At 47.0% G+C, this 12,823-nt stretch overlaps 1 pseudogene; it reads left to right on the top strand.

Annotated features, from left to right (window-relative positions):
* Positions 1–5,487: 5,487 nt before the first annotated feature.
* On the top strand, positions 5,488–8,525 carry LOC136488544 (protein FAR1-RELATED SEQUENCE 5-like; annotated as a pseudogene).
* The last annotated feature ends 4,298 nt before the right edge of the window (positions 8,526–12,823 follow it).

Raw genomic sequence — 12,823 nt, 5'->3', positions numbered from 1 at the left:
TACGGACGGGAAGCCCAGGTCCTGCCCACGCAGCCATAAGGACGCCAGGCGGAAATTCGGAAAGTCAAGGTTCAGTCCTTAGAACGCGCAATTCCTGACCGCCGACACCTGGACTTCCTATTGATCTACTAGTATCGCAGATTAGAGTCTCGCCCGCTGGCCGCCGTCTCGAGGCTTGAATCTTCGCGGCGCCGACTGCCGAGTACGTGACATGGAGGATCGGCCTAATGCGCGTGCACGATTAACGTGCATATATAGTCCGGCTGCCTGAGCCACCGCGGTGAGAATCAATCTCTTTTTTTACTATTCATCTTTCTATAGAAAGATCATGTTTATATCCATGGCTAATATTATCCAGTCATCAATAATATGCAGTGAGATCGGAGATTTGCTCAACATCAGAGACAACCGAAATTGATCAACAATTTAGTATCATGTGAGTGTTTGTGTCATCACATATGAGGATAGCGGATTCAATCCATGCACTTGCAATTTGTTTAATTGTTTGGTATTGTGTTTTTAATAATTGTGTAGTTATCAAGAGAGACGGAGATATTGCATCCCTTTTTAATAATTGGCTGAAAGAAGGTGATATCATCAACGCATTCATGTCCCATAGAAAGTGTCGGCTAAAAAAGTCAGATAAGTAGTATTGTAAGTCTCTTACTCTCTTTTATGCATATATTTGGAGCTATCATTATGATGCTTGAACTATTCATATTGTAATGTTGTGGATGTTTTTCAACTTAATCTTCAAATTTAAAACTTATCGTGTTATTTAGTGTATATATGCCGAATTACATTGCAAATTTCATAATTGTTACTGAATTGTCAAATGATTTTACCAATTTATAAATGAAATTTTTTTGACGGCATACCCTGATCTAAAATCCTAGATTCGCCACTGCAAATAGACAAAGTTAATAACGACGCAAAAAATACAGATTTAAAACATGGCAACAATGTGCAAAACCATCAGCTCCCTGGAGAATAGATGATACAAAGTTTTTTCTTTTTACCACAAACTGTGGGAAAAGTAAGCAAACAAGTCATTCCAGGACAAGGATTAACTAGATTGACAACATTTTAGTACACAAAGCAATCAACTAGCTGGGTTGTTTAACATGGAGGATGGAGCTCAGGGAGACAAAACGATACCTACTCAGTGACAAACAAAGGAGACAACCATGGTCAGATGGTCAGAGAATCATCTGCACTGCCAGAGCAGAAAGCAGCTGATGAAAGAAAAGACAGTAACAGAAATTGGTTATGTGGTTAAAACACAATACACAACTCAATAGGACTGATTGCACATCAGATCCAGACTCAGGTGTTGAGCCTCTTCAGTAGAGGTGTATATTTTCCTATTGTTGTATCCGCTACAGTGGAGGGGCCCTTCTCTGTTGCTGTATTATATTGTCACCAGCTGTAACACAGAGTGGCAGTATTTTCAGATCAGCCTTGCATAATAATCAAACTGAAACAAACCAGAGGCAATTGCAAAACGAAACTGTAGCTATTGTTAGAAAGTTTGCACAGATAATCTTACTTCAATAAATATCCAACTAAAATCAAAGTTCGCAGCCCTGTAGTTTGGAAAGAGATACATAGAGAAGCCAAATCTGTGCCAACACAAAAGCTAGATTCTTAACCATTATCGAAACAAAATTACTACCCGATGAGCAGATAAGCATTGGTTGCCTGAAAGTAAGAACTGCTTAAACACAGCACAATCTGACCAAAAACTGGCACAGCAATACACCTCAGGAATCCGGCTGCTGAAAAGCTGGCCCAACAATACTCCTCAGAAATTCGGCTGCTGTGTAGCTCCAGACCTCTAACTCACTAAAAAACAATGACCTGCATTTACCTATTCAGGTTTATCCAGTAAATCCCTCATGATAGTAACAGCAAGCTTGCAATCTTTCTCAACAAACTGAGTGACACAGTATGACAGTTTAAGCTTGCAATCCCTCATGATGGAATTAATGCTAGGACTAAAACTTTTTTTGGTCTTCCATGAGAGGTAAAGAAAAACCATTAGTAATACTCCACAAATCTCTAATGGATATAAATTACAACAGAAAATAGCTACAACTGAAAGGAAAGGAAGCATAACTTACTGAATAGAGAGGGCAGTAACCTAAGCATGGCCTTGCCAAGAACTATCTCTGCCCATTGTTGTCAAACATTAGCTGCCAAAGTCGTGATAGATGATGATATCACACAGATGACAAGCAGTAATTAAAAACACAAAGCCGTTACCTGTTGTAAATCACACAGCCACGAGCACGATTGAACAGAACAATATGGACCAACTAAACCCTCTCTGTTGTGTGACTGTGTCCCAGCATCTCTTGGAATCATTTTCAAGAGTAACAGCCTGCTCTTGGTTTTCCATTGGGTAACAAAAGATCAAGGCTACGAAAAATACAAGTGCAGCAATCACCAAAGATACAAATAACCAAAGATAAGTAAACCAGAGTGATGAGAAGCAACACACGACTGGAGTCATGTCAATCAAATAGACAAACAGACTCAGGTGTTGATGTTGACATAAGTGCCATAACACAGACTTTGGCTACTAGTATAGAACCTGACACAGTGCAGAGCACACAGGACAGTGACTGAGGGACAGGGTGATGTTCTCATGGATCTCAGTTCTCAGTGGGGCAGCATTCATACTCCTGTAGTACATCTGTAATCAGCAATTTCCTCCTGGTTCATGCATGCTCCTCTTGGTCAGAATCTGACTCTGACTCAGCGTGTTCCCTGGCATACTCCTCCCCACACCGTGCCCAGATGGCATCGATCTCTGCCTGCAAGTCGTCCCTGGGCCCGAGAACTTCCTCCGGCACCATGACATCGAAGACCTCGCGGACAAGGCCTGGTACTCGAAGAAAAGTCGTTGTGCGACTCCCTGAGCGAGACGAACAGTTCGGTGAATATCTCCCGCTTAGCATAGATGTTCGCCTGCGAGAACACGGTCGACCTCACGGGGTTGTTCGTCCTGTAGAGCTCGTAGTCCTCGATGCTAGGGGTTGGGTGCAGCTCCGGCTTCTGCGCCAGGATCCAGCGCACGTGCTCCACCGGCATCTCCACCCACGTCGTCTCCGACCCCGAGGCGTCGCCGGCCGTCGCACTCGCATCTGCTTCTGCTGGAGCAGCAGCCGCCTTCCCACCCTCGGAGTCGGTGGAAAGGAAGGAGACGGCCGTCGCCGCCGCTGCGTCAGCCTCCTGCGTCTTCTCCGTCAGCGAATGCTTGCCGGCGCATGGGCATGGCGTCAGCGGAGCGCCGGACATCCTATCAGCAGGCGCCTCCTTCGGACCGTCGACTAAACGGAAATTCTCCGACGAATCCTGCCTCCTCCCCCGGCAATTCGATCAGCCGGAGGGGGGCGGCGGTGCCTCGCTTTGTAGATGGATGCAGCCCGTGGGCCGTGGAGGAGACCGACCGACGGATCGGGCCGTCTCCTTGTCCGAGTAGGAAGGCGGAAGGGGATCATATTCGGATCGGGTCGGGTCGCCTCTCACTTGCGATGCCAATCGGGCCCGTCTCTGCTGGCCTTGCCGAGGTAGCCCAGCCCAACCACGGCGCCTATATCTCCTCGAGATTTCGTGTAGAAGCCCGGCACAACCACCTTTTGTGATGAATTGATGGTAGACGGCTATATATATTTCCCCCAAACATAATATGGGATCAAACTTTTTTCCTTGGTAACAGAGTCTGTCTATGTCTATTTGACACTCGGGTGTTTTACCCCCACTCCACACTCGATTTTTCGGGCACTGTTCATCTTCTATCTCCAGCAGCCCGCCGAGCACTGTTCATCTTCTACCTTCAACCTTCCGCACGTCGCCGCCGTGGTACAGTTCATCTTCTTCGTTGGTACAAATCACAAATCAAAAAAAATATTTTTCTTCTACGAAAGGACAAGAAAAAAATTTGAAGAGAGAGGCTCGCCGGAACCCTAGCCACCGCCGCCGTCGTCTTCGTCTCCGGTCAACATAGATCCAAGAGGAGGAGGAGGAGGCTGCCTACCTCGTCGACGCCGGCACCATCGGAACTCGCCGTAGCTGCCAGAGGGGAGAGAGGGAGGAGCCGCGGAGGGAGAGAGCGCGGGCACGGGCGTCACGAATCGGACGGCCTCCACCTCCATCCCCCGCGCAACAGACGCCCCCAAAATCACATGTTGAGGAAGGCGTGTGTTTTAGCGTTTCCATTCTAAAAGAGAGTATACTTGAGCTAAGTCACTTTGTTTTTAGAAGAATTGTTTGTGCATTGCAACGGGTGATCACCATCAATTCCAAACATCCTGAGCCAATAATCTGGCCTGGCTCATGAATTTTGCTGCGACATCTTGTATGATGTTGTTGGGTGCATTTCTAGTTATTTGACACGCAACAAAATTTATAGTTTTCTTAGTTGGAAGTAATAGCTATTTACAAGGTACAGTAATTTAAAAGTACCTTGCTTTGAGATTTCCTTTTTTTTTTTTTTTTTTTGCTTTGCTAAGAAACACATGATGTGTGGCCATTATTTTCTTCTCACGTGATACATAAACCAGAGACAACACATACATACATTCCTGACCAGGTGGCACTTCCATATCTGACACAAGTAACATACACTCGTCAAGACCAGCATGGCAGCGTGCTGGGAACGATGGTATACTTGGTGGCTCGTTCGTTGTTGTTGCCTGGCTGACTGGCTCACCTAATCAGGTAGGAACAGCCGGAACAAAATTCAGTGCAGCCCAGATGCAAAGCGCATCCAGTGCCCACCCTTCTGCCCGGTCGACGCGTGGAGGCGCAGGGAAATCTGACGGTCGCGCGTCTGGGAAGCTCCTAGCGGCTCCGAACGGCTCGCTTGCCTGGCTCCTCGCGCATCTGCATGCATGGCTCGGCAGCGCGGCTACATGCATCGCGATGCAGGGAATTGGAATAGGCGCGGCCGAGGGTTTGGGTTCTGGCAACGCACTGCCGCCGCCGCCTATTCCAATCTGGGTCGCCGCCGCCGCCGCCTCCTCCTCCATCTAGCCCGGCGCGCTCTTGGGAGTGGAAGGCTTCTTCTCAAATGGATTCTTCTGCGTCGACTCTTCTCCCGGTGGATCCTTCTTGTACGTCTCGAAGAACTCCCTGTTCTCCTTCTCCAGCTCCTTCCAAACTATCGACACAAAGAAGAAATAAATCAACAAAGCGCATGATATAGGCTCACAGCAAGCAACCTCAGATGCGCATGAGGATGATGCAATCGCTGATGGTGGTCATGGAGTCGACAGAGAGCAGCCATCACAGGTAGGGTCATCGCATGTTCATTTATACGATAATGCAGAAACATCGCATGTTACTCATCTATTTTGGTACAATCAAGCATAACATGACTGAATAATTAATCATCATCTCATTTTACAACAGGTGGCAGATAAAGTTAGGATAACTCCTGAAGTTGGAATGAATTTTGAATCAGAGGAAGAAGCTTTTGAGATGTATAACACATATGCCGGTAAGGTTGGGTTCAGTGTTAGAAAGAGCAATACAAAGCGTCGAGTGGATGGTAGTATATCTTAGAAATATATAGTTTGCAGTAGCCAAGGACATTGGCAAACCGAGTCATCAAAAGACACTACAAGGACGAGTTGTGATGCTCGTGTTCAGTTTAGTGTCAGCAGAGAGGGGATTTGGACAGTGCAAAAGATTGTAACTGAACATAATCATTATCTTGCTAGTCCAAATAAGTTGCATAAGCTGAGATCCCAACGGCGTGTCACTGAAGCGGACAGGATGCTAATTGGCCAGATACGAGAAGCCGGGATGAAGCCAACCCAGGTGTATGAGTTCATGAAGCAGTTTTATGGAGGAGCCGACAAAGTGCCATTCGCAAAAATGGATTGCAATAATGAGATTGGACGTGAGCGCAGAAAGTACTTAGAAGCCAATGATGTACAGACACTGGCCGAATACCTGAGAAACAAGTAGTTACAGGATCCTACATTTTTTATGCCGTTTAGGTAGATAGGACAGATGGTCGGATAGTAAATTTTTTCTGGGCAGATGGACAGTCTATTATGGACTACAAATGCTTTGGTGATGCTGTGTCATTTGACACTACATTTCAGACTAATAAGTTTGAGATGCCTTTTGCTCCAATCCTTGGAACAAACCATCACAAGCAGACAATAATCTTTGGGGCTGCATTGATATTTAATGAAACTATTGAATCATTTGTTTGGCTCTTTGAAACCTTCCTAAAAGCAATGTCAGGCAAGCATCCAAGGACAATTTTCACCGATCAAGACGCGGCCATGGCTGGAGCAATTGCTTATGTATTCCCAAATACAAGCCATCGCCTTTGTTTGTGGCACATTTACTTAAATGCTGCTAAACATCTCGGGCATGTAATTCACAAGTCAGATAACAAGTTTCTTAATGATTTTAAGAGATGTGTATGAAGATAGATCGAAGGCTTACTTCATCGAGAAGTGGAATGAGTTGTTATCTGAATATAAACTAGAGGATAACTCTTGGATGAGAAACCTATATGATTTGAGGGCAAAGGGGCAGCTGTATACCGTGATGCTTTTACAGCGGATATGACCTCGACTCAAAGGAGTGAAGGCATGAACAATGTTTTTAAGAAAAGATTTCGTAGGAAACTCGGTCTTTCGGAACTCCTCGTAGAATGTGAGAAGGTTTTACTTAGTCTTCGTGAAAACGAGTTGGATGAAGACTTTAAGTCACGCCGAAAGGACGCGGTTACTTACACCACAGATTTACCAATGCTGAAGACCGCAGCGGAATCATACACAAGAAGGATGTATTCTGAGTTTGAGGATGAATTTAAAAAACAATTATCATTGTCTCAAAAATTGCTACAAACTGAAGGGACCAACTTGACATTCTTTGTCACATACATGCAATCCGTTCATGGAGCAACAATAGTGTTCAACAGTGAAGATTCTACCATTACGTGTTCTTGCAGAAAATTTGAAGCCATAGGTACGTATATGCATTTCAATTTGTAATATACTTTACTTTTTTTATACAATATGCTGAAAATGGTATCCATGTCGTATAGGTATATTGTGCAAGCATGCCCTTAGAGTCTTCAATATAAATGGAGTGTATAGTTTGCCATCGCAATATATTCTAAACAGATGGATAAAATATGCCAAAAAAGGATTTAATATGACACAGGATCTTAATTCTTCTATCGTGTCTGCTCAGTTGATCCAAGGTGGATATGGTAATGCGACAATGCCACACTTTAATATGATTGGGAATTCTTCTACCATGTCTGCCCCATATATACAAGGAGGATATACGAGTTTGTTACTTGGAGTTGATCAAGGCGCCACATTGCAATCAGCAGTTAGGAAATTACATTTCGCTGGAGGATCCAATCATGAAAACATGTAACTGTGCTAAGCGGTTAAAGTTTACGCGTTGCATGCGGGATTTTATTATTTGTCCTAGATTTTATTATGGTGTAATAATGAATTTAATCTTTTAACTATGAGGGCGCCATATGATTTTTGTTTGCAGTTGAACCCTCTTTTATTTTTTAAATTTCAGTCTCCATTATTGGTCACGTTTGACTGTAGCTACCATACTGTACTAAACGCTACGTGATCTTTGGCCCAATCACACCAAGTACACAAGGCACGGCAGCATGCTGCATGCATGTCCTCGGCCCGTGGAGGCCTATTCCAATTCCCGCATCGTGATGCATGCAGCCGCGCTGCCGAGCCATGCATGCAGATGCGCGAGGAGCCAGGCAAGCGAGCCGTTCGGAGCCGCTAGGAGCTTCCTAGACGCGCGACCGTCAGATTTCCTGCGCCTCCACGCGTCGACCGGGCGGAAGGGTGGGCACCGGATGCGCTTTGCATCTGGGCTGCACCGAATTTTGTTCCGAACAGCCCTACCTGATGTTGCACTGCATTTTTAGACAAATATTTTTCGGATGAACTATTTAATAGCAGTGCAATCTGTCGCCGTGAAAAAATCTGTTAACACAATCTTTAATTTATCACTGATATAATGCACTGCATGTGTTAGTGAATAGTGACGGATCGTGACTTCTGCAGAGTGCTTACAGTGAAGCTCTGCTGCACAGAGGCCAGCAGAGCCATAATCGCATAACCTGGGCAAAGGCAAAAAGGGATACATCATTTATCATGTCTGATGAAAAATACATAAATAATAAAGCTGGCTGCTTTTTTTTTTTTTTTTTGAGACTGTGACCAAACAAATGCAAGTGTGCCATGGAGATCAAGGCTGGAGGCCCAGCAGTGCCGCCGTTGAGGCTGTCCTTGGGGTGGGTAGCGACGAGCCGACCGGTAGAGCACTGATTGGGCCTAATGGGCCGTGTAGGCAATCAAGGCTTGCCTGTCGATATAGGAGGCCCGGCATGGAAGCAGGTGAACAGCCTGTTCGATTCGTTGCCTCTTCTCGCCCGACGGAGCCCGCCGCCGGCACTGCTCACCGACGAGCGGACGAGGCGCGACGATCCATCCGACTCGTGAAGGCCCACTCGCGAATGAAAAGATGGAGCGAGTCCACCATTTTATTTTGTGAGCAGGCACGGTGACGGTGATCACCATGATGACACATTTTTGGGGAACCATGATGACACATCGACGCTGGAAACCGAAATGACAGAGTGAGTTCCTTTCAGCCATGTTCTCTTTTAAAGCTGCTGTTTCCGTTTGCAACAGGACAGATGCAACAGTTGATCAATACTTACGTACATTGGACACTTCGTTACCACCTTGCTGGAATTAGAATATGCCTCGAACGTCTAATTCTTATTAATAATATCTAAATGTACATATTTAGCCACTGGTATCACAATAGAATGGGTGTGGCTAGCGCTCGGACATCCGAATTCCCTCGTCCGAACGCCCGCGCCTGCCCCGCCACGCTTTATGTCCTAACTGCTGCGCTTCACCTTCTCATGCGTGCCCGCCCCATCGTCAAGCACCCCCTGCTCCCTCACTCTCGCATGCACCAGCAACGCCCTCTCTCTACTGCGTGCAGCTGCAGGAGTGGCAGCAATTTTCCTCCACATGCACGGTTCCCACGCGAATGCATTCCACTCATGAAGAAATGGAACGGCGCCTGCCCTGCCTACTACTATTGCACCGGCACGCCCACCCCCACATGCCGCATGCAACTACTGCGCTTGCACACCGTGCACGTACGCATGCATCTGCATGCCGCATTCCTATTGATGCGCATATAAGTGGGGACCGCGCAACATGCCTATTGACGCGCCACATGCCCACTTCGCTTGCCGTGAAAGTGGGGACCGCATCTGCATGTGTCCGCTTCCTACGCCTGCTAATGTTGTAACATGGATGCACTTCTGCAACATACATCTGAAACAGATAAAACATTTACAAACATAGGTCTACAACATATGTGTATAGCAACTACAACATCTAGATAACACACACTTGCAACATACGTCTGAAACAAATGAAGCATTTTGAATAGACGCTTGCAACATATGTCTGAAACATATGCAACTTTTAGATGAAACAGTTGCAACATAGGTCTAAAACCGGTGAAACATTTAGAACATACATGTATAACCACGGCAACATATGCATTATCCAGATAAAACACTTACAACATACGTTTGAAGCAACTGAAATATTTGAAACATACACTTGTAACATAACCCCCGTCCCAAAATAAGTGATGTTTTGGGTTTGTCCTAAGTTAAACTTTTTTTAAGTTTGACCAAATTTATACAAATACTACTGGAAACTCGAATTGTTCTGTGGGTGACGAAATTTTCTGTGCATGTTTTTTGGTACGCACAGAAAAATTACGATTTTTCTGTCGGTTTCAAAATATCCCGACAGAAAAATACGAAAACCCACAGAATAATTGTATGATTTTTCTGTGCGTGACAATACACACACGGAAAAAATCAGCACTCACAGAAAAATACAACTTATTCTGTCGGTACTTTAAAAACGCACAGAAAAAATATATGCACACACAGGAAAATATTATTATTCTGTCGGTTATTTTAAAACACACAGAAAAATCATACACACGCACGGAAAAAAACCAAGAAGTCCTAACCCTAACCCGCCAGCCGCCGCCCCCAAACACCCTCGCACGCGCCTCGTGGACTCGCCCGCTCAGCACCTCACGCACGCACGCTCCCCTCCCTCCCCTCCCCTCCCTAGCCGCACGCTCCCCTCCCCTCCCCAGCCCTCCACACTCCCTTCCCCTCCTTCCGCACCCGCACCCGCCCATCATCCGTCGGATCCCGCCCCTCCCCTCCCTCCCCTTCTTCCTCGGCGCGGCCGGTGCCGCCCCCTCCCTCCCCCTCCCCTACCTTCTTCCTGAGATCCGGCGTGGCCGGCCTTCCCCGGCGCGGCCCCTCCCCTCCCGGTCCCCACCGGCGAGATCCGGTGGCCGGTGCCGCCCCCTCCCTCTCCCCCCTCCCCTACCTTCTTCCCTGGTGCGGCCCCTCCCCTCCCGCTCCCCATCGGCGAGATCCGGCCCGGCCGGTGCCGTCCCCTCCCTCTCCCCCCTCCCCTACCTTCTTCCCCGGCGCGACCCCTCCCCTCCCGCTCCACACTAGCGAGATCTGGCGTGGCCGGTGCCGCCCCCTCCCTCTGCCCCCTCCCTTACCTTCTTCTCTGGCCTAGCCCCTCCCCTCCCACTCCCCACCGGCCAGATCCGGCGGCAGATGCCACCCCCTCCCTCCCTCCCCCACCGGCGTGATCTAGGGAGGGGGCCCAGCGGTGGCGCACCCCAGGCGGCGGTGGGGACGGCTGCGTGGGCTAGGGGTGAGGTGCAGCCCCCTGGCCGAGAGCGGTGGCGCGGTGGCGGGGGGCGTGGTGGCTGAGGCGGATGCGGCGTGGATGGTGGCGGTGGTGCTGGTGGTGCGGGCGTGGATGGCGGCGGCGGCGGTGCTGGTGGTGCGGTCGTGGTGTCGGCATGCCTTTTTTATTTTTTTATTAGAGCTTCTGTTAGCTGTATAATTAGCGAGTAATTTAATTCGTGCGTGCTTTGTTGCTTTGCTTCCGTGCTGCTTGAGAATTTCCTAATTGTTCCTAGTGTTTTAGTAGTATGATATCTGGTTGTTTTTTCTTCCTTAGTTCTGACCTGTTCATGTCTTGTCTGATCTTGTCATAGGCTTACATGGTGTCATTTTATTGCTGCATTACTAAGAGAAGATGGAATTCTCACTGCAGCCATTTGCAAACTTGAATGAGCCCCTGATTACACTTGACAAAGGTGAATTTAGTTTTTGTTCAATCAAGTTTAGAAAAAAAAACATGTCCAAATTGTTATCCGGTACTTGGACTTTCAGTATAACATATCCTTCATGGTAAATTAACTGAACAAATTTGAAAATGTTTGCTCACTACAAGTTAATCGGTCATCATCTGTGTGGATTGATATGCTTTGCTCTTTTTATAGACAAAATTAGGGTTCACAGTTTGTGGATGCATATGTAGCATGTCTTTCTTTTTCCAATTGTTGCTTTGCCTATCAGAACTATTATGTCAGCATATGCCTCTATGGTAATGCTTGCCTTGCTCCATTGCGTTAGTAGTAGTTGTCCTATAGATGTAGCTGCAGGATCTTGTTATTCTTATGATAAAAAAATCTAGCACCTTTGGTTGGTCAGATTGGTGACGCCCGTAGAAGTTACTAGTATGCACCTAGGACAACGGGTTAGTTGATTTCCATTCTAAAATGGTAGGGAATGACTGTAACGTACTAGTGGAAACCAGTTCATAATATGGAAAGGGGAGACATGACGAGCCACCCCTTCCAGTCGCCTAGGCCTAGGCATGTGTAAGGCGAGGCAAGGTGATGCCATATGCCAGAGGATAATAACAAGGGGGCTCCTCTCTCTGCGCCTCTCGCTTCAGATGCGCTGCTGCTGCTATTGCTACTACTGCGGTGTTGCCTGCAACTTCTCCCTGCCTCTTCCCTTCCCTTTTCTCCCTGATCTATGCCCTCAGATCGACCGCTGCGGCTGCCCCCTTTCAGATTGACTGCGTCGCAGCGGACCGGAGCAAGTTATGCGCTGGCCATGTGCACTGTAGCCAGCAGGGATGGCAGCGGCTGCAGGTTCTTTATCTTGTTGGCCAGCTCACCTCCTGTTCTTCCTATCTTCTCCGTCCCTCCATCCATCTCTTTTGCTGATCTTTTTGTCATGGAGACCTGGATACCCAGAAACGCAGCGTGTCTCATTGCCTAGGCGATGTCTCCAACCGTTGTCTTGGTGGAGGTGGACCCCTCTCATCCGGTCTCCTTGGGGGTCTCCCAGGATTGTTTCTTTGGCTTCTCCAGTTACCAGATTTGGCACCCCATCCATCTGCTTTCCAGTCCTTGTTACCAGAATCAGTTGTCTCTTTCCATTGAGCAGTACCTTGTGAGTTCTCAGCAGGCACAGCACTCCAACCATCCCAAGAATCTGATACACAAGTCATTTCGGACTATGTACGTTATTTCCTCCACCAACACACGTAAGTTTGTTCTTCATACACAACCTAACATTAATCACTCATTTGATAAATGAATATATTGAATGATACTTAACTTTGATAAATATGATGGTATACAATTACTTGAGATATTTGACATGCAAGGTAGCTGATGCTAAAGTTACCCTTCTGTGCAGAATCCAGCTTGGACAACCAGCTACTGTTAAAGTTGCAGCCAACTTGATTAGGTTGCTAGCTTATTAGGACAAGGTATGTTCCATAGCATTCCAGCACAGACTGTTAAAACATTCTTTTACTTTCCTCATTGATAAGCACCTAGTGTCGGAATTTGATGT

Source organism: Miscanthus floridulus, chromosome 10 (assembly GCF_019320115.1).
Source record: "Miscanthus floridulus cultivar M001 chromosome 10, ASM1932011v1, whole genome shotgun sequence".
Classification (NCBI taxonomy): Eukaryota; Viridiplantae; Streptophyta; class Magnoliopsida; order Poales; family Poaceae; genus Miscanthus; species Miscanthus floridulus.
Note: the sequence above shows the minus strand (reverse complement) of the source record. Positions and strands in the feature narration are given on the sequence as shown.